Below are 16,148 nucleotides of genomic sequence, written 5' to 3'. Positions count from 1 at the left end.
TTAATTTGTTAGTTTAATTGCTGCCTATCTGTCCCAACTAGGATATAAGCTATTTGAACATTGCCTAATTTAGAGTAGATAGGTCCTATTTGCTGAGTTAATGAATTCAGACTGTTGGGGACTAGCTGGTTGTTCTTACAAGCAAAAGCCATCTCTTGCATGTTTCCTCACTTACAGGACCTGGCTGGGGTCTTTGCATATAAAAGAGATTCAATACTGATTGCTGAATAGATGAACAAATGAATGTGAATGAATGAATAAGTGAATGAATGAGTGGGGAGACAGTATTAACCTATCTCTGTGTCCTGCTGTGAAAAGGGAATGAACATGCATGCTGTTTTAGAGTATATTTGCAACCCCCTGGTGAGTTTGCTGCTCCATGCTCCAGGTTCTCATTACTGTTGGGAGGCAGGAGAAGAGTGTAGAGGACGTGCTAGAGACCCCAGTCCTTAGCAGAACTCCAAGCCCGAACTCAGAAAGTGATCACTCCTCTCCCTTCCAAACCACTTTCTAAGAATGTTTTGGCTTTCTTCCATCAAAAGATAAATGCCTCCTGTGGTGTAAGTTAGTAATACCGAGAATCTGATGATTCAAATGTCTCTGAGTAGGCAAAAAGAAAAAGAAAAGAAAAAAGGCTTTGTGACTGTCTTCTCTTTCCTATTCTTTCTATGAATAACATGTTGACTTTTTAAATTTTATTTTTCAATTAGAGTTGACATTCAATATTATCTTATATTAGTTTCAGGTGTACAGCATAGGAGTTAGACAATCATATAATTTACAAAGTGATCCCCCTGATAACTTAGTACTCATCTGGCACCCTACATAGTTATACAATGGTATTGGCTATATTCCCCATGCTGTACTTTACATCCCCATGGCTATTTTATAACTATCAACGTGTACTTATTAATCCCTTCACCTTTTGCACTCAGCCCCCCAAGACCCCTCCTATCTGGCTGCCATCCATTGTTCTCTGCATCTATGAGTCTGTTTGTTTTGTTTGTTCATTCATTTTGTTCTTTAGATTCCACATATAAGTGAAATCGTGTGGTATTTTTCTTTTACTCTCTGTCTTATTTCACTTATTATAATACCTTTTAACTCCATTCATGTGGTTGCAAATAAGATTTTATTCTTTTTTATGGCCGAGTAATATCCCATTGTATATATGTACCACAGCTTTTTTATCCACTCATCTATTGATGGGCACTTGGGTGGCTTCCATATCTTGGCTATTGTAAATGATGCTGCAATAGCCACAGGGGTGCATATATCTTATCGAATTAGTGTTTTGGGTTTTTTCACATATATACCCAGAAGTGGAATCACTGGGTTATAAGGTAGTTCCATTTTTAATTTATTGAGGAACTTCCTTACTGTTTTCCACAGTTGCTGCATGGAGGGTTGCCTATTTTCCACATCCCCACCATCACTTGTTGTTTGTTGATTTATTGATGATATTCATTCTGACAGGTGTGAGGTGATATCTCATTGTGGTTTTAATTTGCATTTCTCTGACGATTAGTTATGTTGATCGTTTTTTCATATGTCTATTTGCCGTCTTTGTGTCCTCTTTGGAGTAGTATTTTTGTTCATTTCTTAATTGGATTGTTTGGTTTTGGTGTTGGGTTAGCTTTATAAATTTTGAATATTGACCCTTTATTGTATGTATCATTGACAAATATGTTCTTCCATTCACTGGGTTGTTTTTTCATTTTATTGATGGTTTCTTTTGCTGTGCAAAAACTTTGTAGTTTGATGTAGTTTTATTTGTTCTTTTTTTTTGTTTGTTTACCTTGCCTGATGAGCTATATCAGAAAAAGTATTGCTAAGAAAAATGTCAGAGAGTTTACTGCCTGTGTTTTCTTCTTGGAATGTTATGGCCTTGAGTCTTACATTTAAGTCTTTAATCTATTTTTTTTACATTGTCATTATTTTAATCACTATTTTTAAGATTGCATTCACATGTGTGTATAAAGATAACTCAAAAGGTCTTTTGTATTAACCCACATATTCACCTTTCTTACGCTCTTTGTTTCTTTCTGCACACACAGGCCTCAATCGCACATATGTTTCCTTCAACCTGAAGACATTTCTTTAGAATTTCTTTCTTTCTTTTTTTTTTTTAATCCTCACCCAGGACATTTTTCCATTTTTTGTTCAGATAGAGTGGAAAGGAGAGAGAGGAAGAGAGAGGGAAAGAAACATTGACATGAAAGGGACACATTGAGTGGCTGCCACCCGCATGACCCAACCAGGGCTGGGGACAAACTGCAACCAAGGTACATGCCCTTAGTGGGAACCGAACCCGGGTCTCTGGACCACAGGCTGACACTCTAACCGCTGAGCCAAACCGGCCAGGGCACTTTAGAATTTCTTAAAGTGTGCATCTGCTGGCACAACTTCTCTAAACTTTGATTCGTCTTAAAATATATTTGTTTCTCTCTCAGTTTTGTAAGATATTATTCCTGGATATAAAGTTCTAGACTGATAAAGTTTATATCTTTCAATACTTTTTAAAGTCATCATTCTGTTGTCTTCTGGTCTTCACTGTGTTTTATTTTCATTTTCTTGTGTGTGTGTGTGTGTTTAATTGATTAATTAATTTTTTTATTACAGATGTCGTCCTTTTTCCTCCATTGATACCCTCCTTCCGGCTCCTGTCCGCTCTCTCCCCCCACCTTCACTTTACTGTTGTCTGTGTCCATTGGTTATGCATACATGCATATCAGTCCTTCGGTTTAATCTCCTCGCCCTCCCCCTCCACACACACACACCTCCCTTCCCTCTGAGGTTTGTCAGTCTGTTCCCTACTTCCATGTCTTTGGATCTATTTTTTCTTTTTTTTTTTTTCATTTCTTTTTTTTTCTTTCATTTTTTATTCAGATAGAGTGGGAGGGAGAGAGAGGAAGAGAGAGAGAGAAACATCGACGCGAAAGAGACACATCGAGTGGCTGCCACCCGCACAACCAACCAGGGCCGGGGACAAACTGCAACGGAGGTACATGCCCTTAGCGGGAACCGAACCTGGGTCTCTCTGGACCGCAGGCCGATGCTCTAACCGCTGAGCAAAACCGACCAGGGCTATTTTTTTCTTTTTTTTTTTTTTAATTAATTTATTTATTTTTGTTACAGATGTTTCCCCTTTTCCCCTCACTGATTCCCCACTCCCCCTCCCTCTCCACCCTGCCCGAGCTTTGTTGTCCATGTCCACTGTTCATGCATACATACATATAAGTTCTGTGATTTATCTCTCCCCCACCACCCCCTCTTCTGGGGATTGTCAGTCTGTACCCCACTTCCACATCTCTGGGACTACTCCATTCCTCAGACTGTTATGTTCATTATATTCCACAAATAAGTGAGATCATATGATACTTGTCTTTCTCTGTTTGGCTTGTTTTGCGTAGGATAATAATACTTTCCAGGTCCTTCCATGTCATCGTAAAGAGTAAGAAATCTTTCTTTCTTACAGCTGCATAGTATTCCCTTGTGTAAATGTATCACAGCTTTTTTATCCATTCGTCTACTGATGTACACTTGGGCTGTTTCCAGACTTTAGCTATTGAAAATAGTGCTGCTATGAACATGGGGGTGCATATATTCTTTCTGATTGGTGTTTCGGGCTTCTTAGGACATATTCCTAAAAGTGAGATCACTGGGTCAAATGGCAGTTCAATTTTCAATTTTTTAAGGAAATACCATGTTGTTTTCCACAGTGGCTTCATCAGTCTGCATTCCCACCATCAGTGTACTAGAGTCCCCTTTTCTCCACACCCTCGCCAACACTTGTTTGATGATTTGTTGATGGCAGTCATTCTGATAGGTGTGAGGTGATACTTCATAGTCATTTTAACTTGCATCTCTCTGATGATTAGTGAAGTTAAGCATTTTTTTCATATGTCTCTTTTGCCATTTGTATAGCCTATTTTGGAGAATTGTCTATTTAGGTCCTCTGCTCATTTTTAAATTGAATTGTTTGTCTTCTTTTTGTTGAGTTGTATGAGTACTTTATATATTTTGGAAATTAACCCTTTATCCGATGTATCATTGGCAAATGTATTCTCCCATACAATGGGTTCCCTTTTCATTTTGATGATGGTTTCTTTTCCTGTGCAGAAGCTTTGTAATCCAATTTGTTAATTTTTTTCCTTTGTTTCTTTTGCCCTAGGTGATGTATCAGTGAAAATTCTGTTACATGTGATGTCTGAGATTTTGCTGCCTACATATTCTTCTAGAATTTTTATGGTTTCATGAGTTACATTTAAGTCTTTTTCCATTTTGAATTTATTCTTGTATGTGGTGTAAGAATGTGGTCTAGTTTTATTTATTTGGTTTTTTGTTTGTTTGTTTTTGCAGGTATCTGTCTAGTTTTCCCAACACCATTTATTGAATAGACTGTCTTTACCCCATTGATGTTTTTGCCTTCCTTGTCACATATTAATTGACCATATAGGTGTGGGTTTATTTCTGGTCTCTCTATTCTGTTTCATCTGCCTATGTGTCTGTTTTTATGCTAGTACCATGCTGGTTTGATTACTGTAGGCTTGTTGTGTAGTTTGATATTGGTAGCACGGTCCCTCCAACTTTGTTCTTCTTTCTCAAGATTGCTGTGACTATTAGAGGTCTTTTGTAGTTTCATATAAATCTTTAAATTATTTGTTCTAGTTCAGTGAAAAGCACCATTGGTATTTTGGTAAGAATTGCATTGAATCTATAGATTGCTTTGGGAAGTATGAACATTATAAGAATGTAAATTCTTTCTCTATGAGCATGGTAAATCCTTCCATTTATTTGTATCTTCTTCAATTTCTTTCTTCAGTGTCTTATAATTTACTGAGTACAGGTCTTTTATCTCCTTGGTTAAAGTTATTCTTAGGTATTTTTTGATGCAATTGTAAATGGGATTGTTTTCTTAATTTCTTTTTCTGATAGTTCATTATTGGTGTATAAAATGCAACCAATGTCTGAATATTTATTTTGTATCCTGCTAGTTTACTGAATTAATATATCAGTTTTAGTAGGTTTTTTTTTTTTTAATGGAATCTAACATGTTGTATTTAAGAGCTGTTAAGACTTTATAAACTTCCCTTCCAGAGTGCTGGATCAGTGTCAAGCATTATTATCACCCTGTAGTCCCCCAATTCCTCTCCTGTGAGCAGTAACTCAGCCTAATTTTTTCTCTGTGATAGACCTTTGCATGATTAGCAAGTCTGTAAATAGGAATTATAGTCACCTTGGAAGTTCCATCAAAGAAAAAGTCAACAGCTTCACATGAGGACTAAAAACAGGAGCAGAAACAATTTTACAAATTGTCCCAATAATATCTCTCGGCACTTTCCCCCCAAGCCAGGATGCAACACGGGATCATGCACCGCATCTAGTTGTCATGTCTCTAGTCTCCTCTGATCTCAAATACAGAAGGTTCTTGAAAAACATTGTTTCATTCCATGTCGTTTTGTTTAATGCTGATGAGATGCTGTAGAAATTTAACTCTTGTTTATATCAACTAGCCTGTGATAGAATTGGTTTAGTTATATAGCACAGCATTTTGCTTAAGGTCAGAGGACCTATCTATGGTAGGTGAGGACTTACTGTAATTGCAGTCTCAAGGCACATCAGCTTGGTTAATTGGAAGGATTTTAATAATCGTTTTTGTATATAAAATTAAGAATTTCCAAAGGAATCATTAGTAATGCAGTATTTTACTATTAAAATTATATTTATTTATACATCAACTGATAATGGAATTTCAACATATAGAGCACTTAAGATTTTTCATCTCAAATTACATCCAGAATGCTTACCTCTATTTGGCTATTCAGATACTGACAATATTGCCAAATGGTGTCTAATCCATGCTACTATTATTGGAGAATTGTGTGGATGACCTTTCTCCATTGCTGGTGAGAGTGGGGTTCTTGGGGCACTGCTGGAATAAGCATTTCTGGAGGCCCCCATCAGAGGACGAGATGTGGTAAAAAGCTTTATTTGCGTGAAGTTATATCTCTGGGTTTGCCAAGTCCCAGTTCCCTTAAACCACTCCTAGAAGATAGGCAGCTGGGGATTCAGCAGAGCTAAAAGCAAACCCAGCTCCCAAAGTTTCCATTCCATGTGCAGCTGGGTCCCATGTAGCATCAGACCAGTTGCAGACCATTGGTCCATTGTGTGGGGTCCACATGGCTGTGGGCTATGTGGGCAAGTGCAGAGTATGAGAGCCTGGCAAGCCAGGAGTCAGGCACATGCACTAAGAGAGAGATCCAAGAGGAGGAACCCCTTTGTTTAGGAGTTTAAATATCAAATCTTCCTGCTCTTGCAGTGGCCACCATGACTTTGGCCAATGATTTGTCCCCATGTATGATTGACAGGCAAGCACCTTCCCATGTCACCCAGACCTTACTGGGCATGTGTCTATTGTCCAGTCCCTTCCCCCATAGATCCAGGGGAACAGACCTGGAAAATGATAAACTGCAGCTTCCTGGCAAAGCTGCACAAACGGCATGCCTGTCTTATCTGCCTTCCCTTTATTAATTAATTATAACCAGGTTATTAATTATAACCAGGTTATTAATTATAACCAGGTTATTACAATGGTATCACTGCTTGTGTTATTATATTGATTACCTGTTATAACCTAGGTACTCACATGCTTATTGATCCTGCACAAGGACAGAGGTGTCAGAAATGACACAAAGGTTGGCATTCAATTATTGGCCTTTTGAAGGCCAAGGCCAAAGCCAAATAACAGATTTTGGTTAAGATGGAGACTGTAGCCAATTTTCATGCATGTACAATGTGTCTATCAAGGTGGGTTTATTGTGAAGCTAAGAAATTCAAAATGGGCCCTGGCCGGTTTGGCTCAGCGGTTAGAGCGTCGGCCTGCGGTCCGGAGAGACCCGGGTTCGGTTCCCGCTAAGGGCATGTACCTCGGTTGCAGTTTGTCCCCGGCCCTTGTTGGTCATGCAGGTGGCAGCCACTCGATGTGTCCCTTTCACGTCAATATTTCTCTCTCTCTCTCTCTTCCTCTCTCTCTCCCTTCCACTCTATCTGTACAAAAAAAAAAAGGAAAAATGTCCTCGGGTGAGGATTAAAAAAAAAAAAAATTCAAGCTGGATGCTAGCTGAGAGGTAGCTGGGAGGTGCCTGGCAACATGCTCACATGTGCACTAACTCCTCACATGCCGCCCCACATCCCCTCGGCCCGTCTTTCTTTCCAGCACGCGGTGGCCATCACCTTCATGCAGGGGTAAGTGGCAAGCACTACATTCGCTCTGCTCTAGGGCTTCTCGGCCTTCAAAGTGAGGGATGCTTGGGAGAACCCACCCAGTACTCACACATACGCAGTCTGGAAGCGTGAGGAAATGAGCTCCTAGGCTGGAAGATGGAGACCTGATGCGTTAGACACTCCTTTCTTCCCTTCCTCCGGTGGCCAATTCTGAGACATTTCTACACAGTTTCTCAAAAGATACCAGCAACACTGAAATGCATTTGCTCTCAAAGATGACAAGATTAAGAACTTCTTTTTACAAGGATTCAGGGAAAGAGAGAAAAAAAAAATCATTCTAAAAAAAATGTGATAGAAAGTTAAACGGTGTGGAGTGTTCATTCAGGAGCTCACGTTAATCTACGAGAGCTCCGGGAGAGAAGAGAGATAAGGGAAATTGTTGAAGATATAAGAGAAGAAAATATCCTTAGCTAAAGGAAAACAGGAGTTGTCAGGTTGAAAGAACCTATCCAGTGAATTCTCCAAAGAGAAAACCAGTTACCTAAATAAAAAGGGAAGCAAATTGGTCCCACATTCTCCACGATAACACTGTTGCAATATTTTCATCACGCTGCAGGTGAAGTCCTTTCACAGACGTCCTTCCTGAGCGCGCTGTCCTCTGATTCTCCTCCCCGAGCGCCGTGGAGGTTTGGAGCCAGGTAAGCTCTGCTGTCCATCCTCCCAGCTCCCTGCCCCAGCACACCTCTCCTTGGAAGGCAGTTTATTCTCTTCAGAGTGTGGTTCTTAGCTTTCAGCCTAGACTCAAACACGTTTTGGCTACGTAACCAGAGAGAGGGTGAGTGGGGTAGCATCCTCTCAGTTATAAGGCACTTACCTGTCACTCACCGTAAGGACGGGGCCCTGGCTCCTTCCCTCCCCTTCCATTTGCTCTCTCAGAGGTTGGACTTTTCCTGGATTGGTTCTTCTCCTAGGGGTGTTTTGAACTATGGTCTTCTGGTCACAGCTGTTATCAATCCAATTTTATCTATTTTCTATTTTCTCCCCCACAACATTTCTGGTCTTTTGATGATGGCTTCATTGACTGTGTTTTCCTTGGTTGTTATAAACTAGTGCTTTTTAAAATGTAGTTATTTTAATTCAATAGATTCAGGATTGGAGATAAGGTGAAAAATTGAGTTCAGTTTGTCATCTTGATCCAGTATCATTTGTATGTGAGTGTATACACACACACCCCTGTTTTATATTTTAATTGTTATATACATAAAAAAATTATATTGTGAAATATACACATTTTAAGAATCACATTGTATGAGTTATTTTTTTAGTCTCTTTTTCACTTGGTAGTATTCTTTAAACACTTCCCTTGCCTTGAAGAGGGAAAATACCATGGGTAAATTCAGAAGATGACAGAAATGGGAGCTAAAATTCAGGGTCTAGTAATTAACTAAACTGATAAATGTGGCATATATTCTTTTTCTATCTTTAATTCACATCTTAAAATGTCTGGATATCACACAATCAAAATATTGATCAGCCTGGCTGGTGTGGCTCAGAAGTTGAGCGTAGATCCATGTACCAAAAGGTCACTGATTCGATTCCCGGTCAGGGCACATGCCCAGGTTGTGGACCCGATTCCCAGTGAGGGGCATGCAGGAGGCGGCCAATCAATGTTCTCTCTCACTCATGTTTCTATCTCTCCCTCTTTGTTCCTCTATCTCTAAAAAAAAAATCAATAAAGAAAAAAATTTTTTTAAATATATTGATCACATTATTGGTATATTTCTTAACTCAGTTGTTTTGAAGCCCAGCTATTCCAATGTCTTAATGGCTGAACTGTATTAATGGCAAGAATTCAGTAAATATAAAGGGAAACATATATTCTTGGATATTTTTTAAAAATCTATGGTTATACTCATAGCATGAAGTGAAGATACAAGAACACTGTATAAATAGTTCTGTTTAAAGATGTTGTTATAGAAAAATCAGGATGCAAGGACTGTATAAAAATTTGAAAGGCTCTCTCCTCCCCTGGATATTTATTTTTCCTTCTGGAAAAACAGGAAAAAAATATGATCTGGGCCCTTTCCAAAAGACCTAACAGAAGGAAAATAAACATATACAACAAGGAAAAGCAACTCACATTATAGTTGACTAAGGCAAAACAGAGAATTCGAGAAATAAAATAATGATATTGAGACTCTGCATAAAGCTCAGTGGGCAGAGTAATGATGTTCTTTGAGAGTTTTCTAAATTCAGTCATTCTTCAAGAAATGGTAATAGCGGAGTCTCTTAACTATCAGAAGGATAAATCTAGGGACTTTAGGAGATATCTTTTTGGTTCAGAGAATCTCACTCAAAGTCCTAAAGAAAATGTCTTCGGCACACACTACACTTAAATCAAATGAACTCTCTTGAGACAGGCGACAGAATGGGCCCCCAATGACGACTACCTCCCTGGAATGGGATACCTTACTTTGAAGATGAGGTTAGACCTCAAGGTAGAGACGATATCCTGAGGATGCAGGTGGGCCCAATCTAGTCACATGAGTCCTTAAACATAAAGAACATTTCCCAGCTGCAGTCAAAGAGACGAGGGGGGAAAAGGAGGAGAGATTCAAAGCATAAGAGGGACTCAACCCACCACTGCAGGCTTTAAAGATGCAGAAGCATCAGCTAGTAGAGAGGGAACCAAGCAGGGAAGATTTTTTTTTAATCTCCACCCGAGGATAGTTTTTAGAGAGAGTGGAAGGGAGGGAGAGAGAGGTAGAGAGAGAGAGAGAGAGAAACATTGATGTGAGAGAGGCACATTAATTAGTTGCCTCCCATATGCCCCCCACACCCCCTACCCCACCAGGCCAGGGATCAAACCTGCAACCCAGGTACATACCCTTGACCTGGAATCAAACCTGAGTTCTTTGGGGCATGGGCTGATGCTCTCACCACTGAGCCACACAGGTCAGGACAAGAAGATTTGATATAGATTTAAGAAATAAAATTTGCTAGTGTCAAAAAAAAACAAAAATGTAGAAAGGGACCACAAGCCAAGGATGCGTGGCCTCTAAAAGCTGGGAATGGCCCTCAGCTGACAGCCAGAAGGAAACCAAGGCCCACTTTCACAGTCGTAAGAAACTGAATTCTTCCAACAATCCAAATGAACAAAACCTGATTCTCCCTGGAGCCTCCAGGAGGAATGCAGTCTGCCAACACCTGGGCTGTAGCCCTGTGAGGCCCGTACAGGTCTTCTGACCTACAGAACTGGGAGATGCGTTTATGCTGTGGTAATGGCTGTGGATGCAATAGAAAACAAATCAACTTTTATCAGATGTTCTTTACAAGTAGGCCCAGATAAAACAAATATTTGAAACTTGAAATTTTTACATACAATCAGGCTTAAAACTGAAGACATTGCCCGGCCAGTGTGGCTCAGTGTTTGCGAGTACTGACCCATGTATCAAGAGGTTGCCGGTTTGATTCCTGGTCAGGGCACATGCCCAGGTTGTGGACCCGATTCCCAGTGAGGGGCATGCAGGAGGCAGCCAATCGATGTTCTCTCTCATCAATGTTTCTATCTCTCTCTCCCACTCCCTTCCTCTCTCTCTAAAGTCAATAAAGAAAAAAAAAGTTAAATAAAATAAAACTGAAGACATTACCCTGGCCGGTTGCTAAGTGGTTAGAGCATCAGCCCGTAGACCAATGAGTCAAGGGCACGTACCTCAGTTGTGGTTTGTCCCTGGCCCTGGTCGGGGTCATGTGGGAGGCAACCAGTTGGTGTGTCCCTTTCACGTTGATGTTTCTCTCTCTCTCTCCCTCCCTTCTAGTCTATCTGAAGACAAATAGAAAAATATCCTTGAGTGAGGATGAAAAAAATTAAAAATAAAACTGAAGACATTTAATCGTGGGTCAACTGATGCTATTGCACTGTCCTAGGAGTCAGGGCTCAAAGGCAGAATTCGGGGTGATGGTGGCCCTGCATTTGCCTCTGACTGGGTCACAAACAAGGACTGCTCTCTGTTCAGGGGGTCGTAGCAATGCTGTGTTTGAATGTTCTGCTTAGACGTCTGCATCAGGACCTCTGCCCACACAGAGGTTCTGTCCCACGCCTTTTCTTGTGGGAAGACTACATCTTTAATTGGAAGCTGAAAACAGAATCCAATTTTGTCTGAAGTGTGGACATTCCCTGAGGGCCCCTCAACCTGAGACTAAAATATGTAACCATTTTATGCCTTTGTTTTTGTTTTTTTTAATTTTTTTTTCTTTATTGATTTTAGAGAGAGAGGAAAGGAGAGGGAGAGAGAGATAGAAACATCAATGAGAGATCATTGATGGGCCGCCTCCTGCATGCCTCCCATTAGAAATTTGGCCCACAACTGGGCATGTGCCCTGACCAGAATCGGACTGGAGACCTCTTGGAGCGTGGGTCGACGGTCAGCCACTGAGCCACAGCGGCCAGGCACCACTGTATGTCTTTTGTTCAATGAAAGGAAGAACACAGATTCTAGAAAACATAATTTTATTTGCTTTTCTAGACTGTTGCTCTTTCCTCATGCACTTGAGTGTTTTGCCTGGTTATTATTATAATTTAATAACTAGGGGATATTAAGTTATCTAAGGTGAGCAGCACTTGTAAATATTTTGATGAGCTAGTTTGTTAGACATTGTCTGGTTAAACCCAACTCCTAAATTTAATGTTTCCATTTTTAAAATAAACCTACACTTAAATTGTAGCCATTGCAGATGTGGGCCATGGGCGTCCGGCCTCCACAACCGTGAGAAATCTGTGTCTGGTATTGGAGCCTCCCAGCCCGCTGTCCTCCGCGACAACGGCCTGAGCCACGGCGGCCAGCGGCTAGGACTTCTCCGGAGGGACCAGAAAGCTCTCAGGGAAGTTGGAGGATGGGTGGGGCCCATAGGAGGAGAGCAGCCCGGGAGGGTCCTGAAGCAGGAGGTTTGAGGACGTGGGAGCGGCCTGGGTAGCAGGGAGGGAGGGAAAAGCGCTGGAGTAGAACCACAGGACGTGAGTGGGCAGCACCGAGTCTCTATTCTTTGAGGCCATGGCAAAGATTTTGGTCTTGATCCAAAGAAAAAAAGCAAAAGGAAGTCTTGCGGCACGACCCAAAGAGGGACCCATATGGCGTTGTTCTCTGTTCCCACGTAACTTAAAGGGGAACTTTCACAATGTCCAGAGCCCGCGATGTCCTGCAAACGAAGGAGGAGAGGGTCCTCAAAGTCCCTGCAGCAGGAGCCCACCTGCGGCACCAACCTGGACTCCCAGATGGAGCAGCACATCTGCCAAGGGGAGAGTGACGGTGTCTACACCGCAAATCCGAACAGAGCCCGCGAGAAGCTTCTGCAGGCAGCTTGTGCCATTGTTGCCATTGGAAACCCTGCTGCTGTCAGCCATGTGGTCCGGGAACACTGTCTCCGGAGCGGGGCTGGAATTTGCTGCTGACCCTGGAGCCACCCCGACTGCAGCCCTCACTCCTGGAACCTGCACCGACCAGGCCAGGCGCCTCCGGGAGCCGAGACCCCTGCGCCCGGGCTGAGCGCCAGCCTCTCCCGGGGCCCCTCTGTGAACCCGCCCGCTGCCCTGGGCGGCACAGGCCCTCCTCCGCACTGCGTGGACGTCGCCATTCCCGGCAACGAGAGCACACTCCGTGGGTGAGATGTGGTGGATGTTGTCTGGGCGAAGCTCTGCACGGTGTGCCACCACCCCCCTGAACACCCGTGGGAGGTCGTGCCTGGTTCCTGCTGCTACAGAAATGGAAAGGGAAGATCAGGCTGCGTTTGAAAAGGCTGTGACCAGGGAGCAGTTTCAGGGTGAATGGACCGCTCCAGCACCCGAGTTCACTGCTGCTTGGCCCAGGTCGCCCCCGGGTCTGACGGGCTGGTGCCCGCTGCCCACCCAGCGCTCCCCACTGAAGCCCGGAGCGCGGCCCCACTGCGGACCGGCCCCCCGCTGCGCAGGCCACTGCGTGGGTGGGAACACCCACCGAGCGCTCTTAAATTGTTCTCCCACGAACTCTTAAAATGGAAATAGGGTTGACCAAAATAAGGCAAAGGAAAGACACTGAAGAATTTTAAAGAGAAAAGACAGTCATATTCTGGCTGCAGGGAGTAGATTGGGGCAGAACAGGAAGGCAGGGTGGGCTGGGGGAGGAAACGGTGGTCTCTGAGGGAGGACACGAGCGGCTGCGGGGGTGAACGTCAGGCCCCTCCCAGGCCTCTGGTCCGGCTTGCATGGTGTGGAGGAGGAGATGGGGTCTGGTGGGACACAGTGACTGGGAGACATCCAAGTGGCAATGTTGACAGGGTCTGTTGGGTGTGAGTCCCAAGTTCAGTGAAGATATATCGGAGGATGATCATCAAAGAATGTCAGCTAACCCCGTGAGTACAGATTCAATCAACTGGAAAGTGAGAGGTGCTTCAAGCTGATCCTTAGGAAAACCCCTAATTTACGGGCAGGGTGGAGAAGCCGTGTCTGGCAAAGGGGGCTGAGCTGAGCAGCCTGGAGGTGGGAGCAGCACTGGGGAGTGTGGGGCCCAGAAGAAGCCAAGGGCCGAGTGTCTCCGTGAGCGTCCTCCCTGCGCCCTGCTGACGAGCGCTCCGGCTGCGCCCTACGAGACTGCGCACTCGGTCAAATATCGCCGGCTGTCCGATTGGGACCGCGCTCCAAAACGCTCATTAGATCCAACAACCTGAAGGTCACTGGTGACATTGATGGGAATCATTTCTGTTCATGATAGGGAAGAAGTCAGAGTGGAATGGGTCAGGCAATGAATTAGAAGTGGGGAGCCCTGGCTGGTGTGGTTCAGTTGGCTGAGTGTCATCCTGTACACTGAAAGGTTGCCGGTTCGATTCCTGCTTAGGCCACATGCCCAGGTGCCCGCTGATTCCACCGGAAGGGGGCGTGCAGAAGGCAACTGATCGATGTTTTACCCTCACACTAATGTTTCTCTCTCTGCCTTCTTCTCTCTCTAAAAATGAATCTTAAAAAAAGAAGTGAGGTAATGGAGATAGTGAATACAAACATGTCCTTTATTGTATCCCCACAGTGAGTGCTAAGTATCTTACAAAAACAACTATATGAATAATACCTATATTCTTATAAAATAGAAATAATGCTATAATCGTGCCTATGGGACTAATTAATTTAGTCCACAAATACTTATTAAATGCCTACTGTGAGCCACACACTTTTCTAAGTGGTTGGGATACATCACTGAACAAAAGAGATACAGCTCCCCTGACCTCCATGGAGCTCACATTCCAGAAGGTTTGCAGAGCAGTGGGGACAAAGACCATAAACAATAAATATCGCACATAGTATATTAGAAGGTGGTAAATTTTGTGCCATGGAAAGAAAAGAGAGAGCAGGAGAAGGAGAGCTGGGCATGCTGGGAAAAGAGGGTGATGGCTTCTGATAGGCTAACGGGATAGACCTCATCACAGAGATGATCCTTGAGTGCACGCTTGAAGGAGAGGGTCTCAGGCAGGGGAGTCCTCCAGGCAAGCCTCCAGGGACCAGTGCTTGGTGTGTGGGGCAAAGGCCAGTGTGGCCCCCGCGGTGGGATGGAGAGCGTGAGTGGAGAGAGGTGTAGGTCAGAGCGGCCTCTCATAGAGACCCTGTGGTCACTGGTGAGACCATGGCTTATCCTGGAGGGAAATGGGGAGCACTGGAAAAAGTTTGGAAGTAATGTGGTCTGACTTATGTTTTAAAAGGGTCCATCTGGCTGCTGTATTGAGATTGGCCAGGAAGAGGCACACTGGTCAGCATCAAGCCGGTGGGAGGTTTTACCGCCAGGCCTGGAGGTGGTGCCTTTCACTTTTACCCACATTTTGTTGCCTAGGCCTCAAATGGCCACACCTAACTGCCAGGGTGGCTGGAGAGTGTGGTTTCGATGTGTGCCCAAAAGAGAGGTGGATTCTGTGGACAGCTGGCCCACCTCTGCCACAAAAGGCTGCAGTAACTCAGGCATGAACTGATGATGGGAAGAAGCAGAGTGTTCAGAATGGAAGTTTTGAGAAGTTGTCAAATTCTGGATATATTGTGATGGTAGAGCCCACAGACTTCCTTGAAAGACTGGATGTGGACTGTGACAAAAAGAAGAGTCTACACTATTGAGTCTGAACAACTATAAGAACTGAATTGCCATCCACTAAGATAGGGAAGGTTGCAGGTAGAAAAGGTTTTTGAGGAAAGATCAAGACTTCAGCTCCCCATGTGTCATTTGGAAGGTTTATTAGATACCTAAGGGAGACAGTGAGTGGATGGTACACAAGTCTGGGGTTCAAGAGATCTGGGCTGGAGTTTAAAGTTGGGAGGATCAGTATATGGAGAGATTGCAAGTAAAAATACAAAATGCCTAAACCAAGGAAAGGATCAAGGACTGAGTCCCAGTGCACCATGATGTTAGGAAATGGAGAGAGAGAAGGAATCGACAAAGGAGGCTCAGAAGGAGCAACAGGTGGGGTCAGAGGCATCGGGGACCTGGAGGCCCGGAGAAGGTGCCTCGGAGAGGGGGGAGGGGAGAGCTGTGCCCCGTGCTGCTGGCAGGTGAGTAGGTAAGGCCTGGGCTCCCCCGGGACAGAGAAGACGGGTCGGCAAGAATGGGACAGGGGCAGACGTGTTTCAGACCAGGTGGGAGAAGAATCAGATACAGCAAGTATAGGCAAGTGTTTCAATTCGTTCTTCTATACAAAGGGAGCTAAGAAATTTGGTGGAAGTTGGTGGAGAAGTGGGCTCAAGAAAAAGTACTTTTAATGAGAAGTAATAAATAGGTTTTATGCTGATGTTAATGATCCCACAGAGAAGGAAAGATAACGAGGTAGCCAAAGAATTTCTGGAATAGTGTTCTTGGGTTTGCCAGAGAAGGTGCCATTTAGTGTGAACTGGTGGGGCTGGCTTTGATGAGCATGTAGGT

General features: G+C 43.6%; 1 pseudogene; it reads left to right on the top strand.

The window, feature by feature from the left end:
* Window positions 1-12,418: 12,418 nt before the first annotated feature.
* Window positions 12,419-13,253, top strand: LOC118626196 (annotated as a pseudogene).
* Window positions 13,254-16,148: the final 2,895 nt, after the last annotated feature.

Source organism: Molossus molossus, unplaced genomic scaffold (genome assembly GCF_014108415.1).
Source record: "Molossus molossus isolate mMolMol1 unplaced genomic scaffold, mMolMol1.p scaffold_m16_p_12, whole genome shotgun sequence".
NCBI classification, from domain to species: Eukaryota; Metazoa; Chordata; class Mammalia; order Chiroptera; family Molossidae; genus Molossus; species Molossus molossus.
This window is presented reverse-complemented; position numbering and strand designations above follow the sequence as displayed.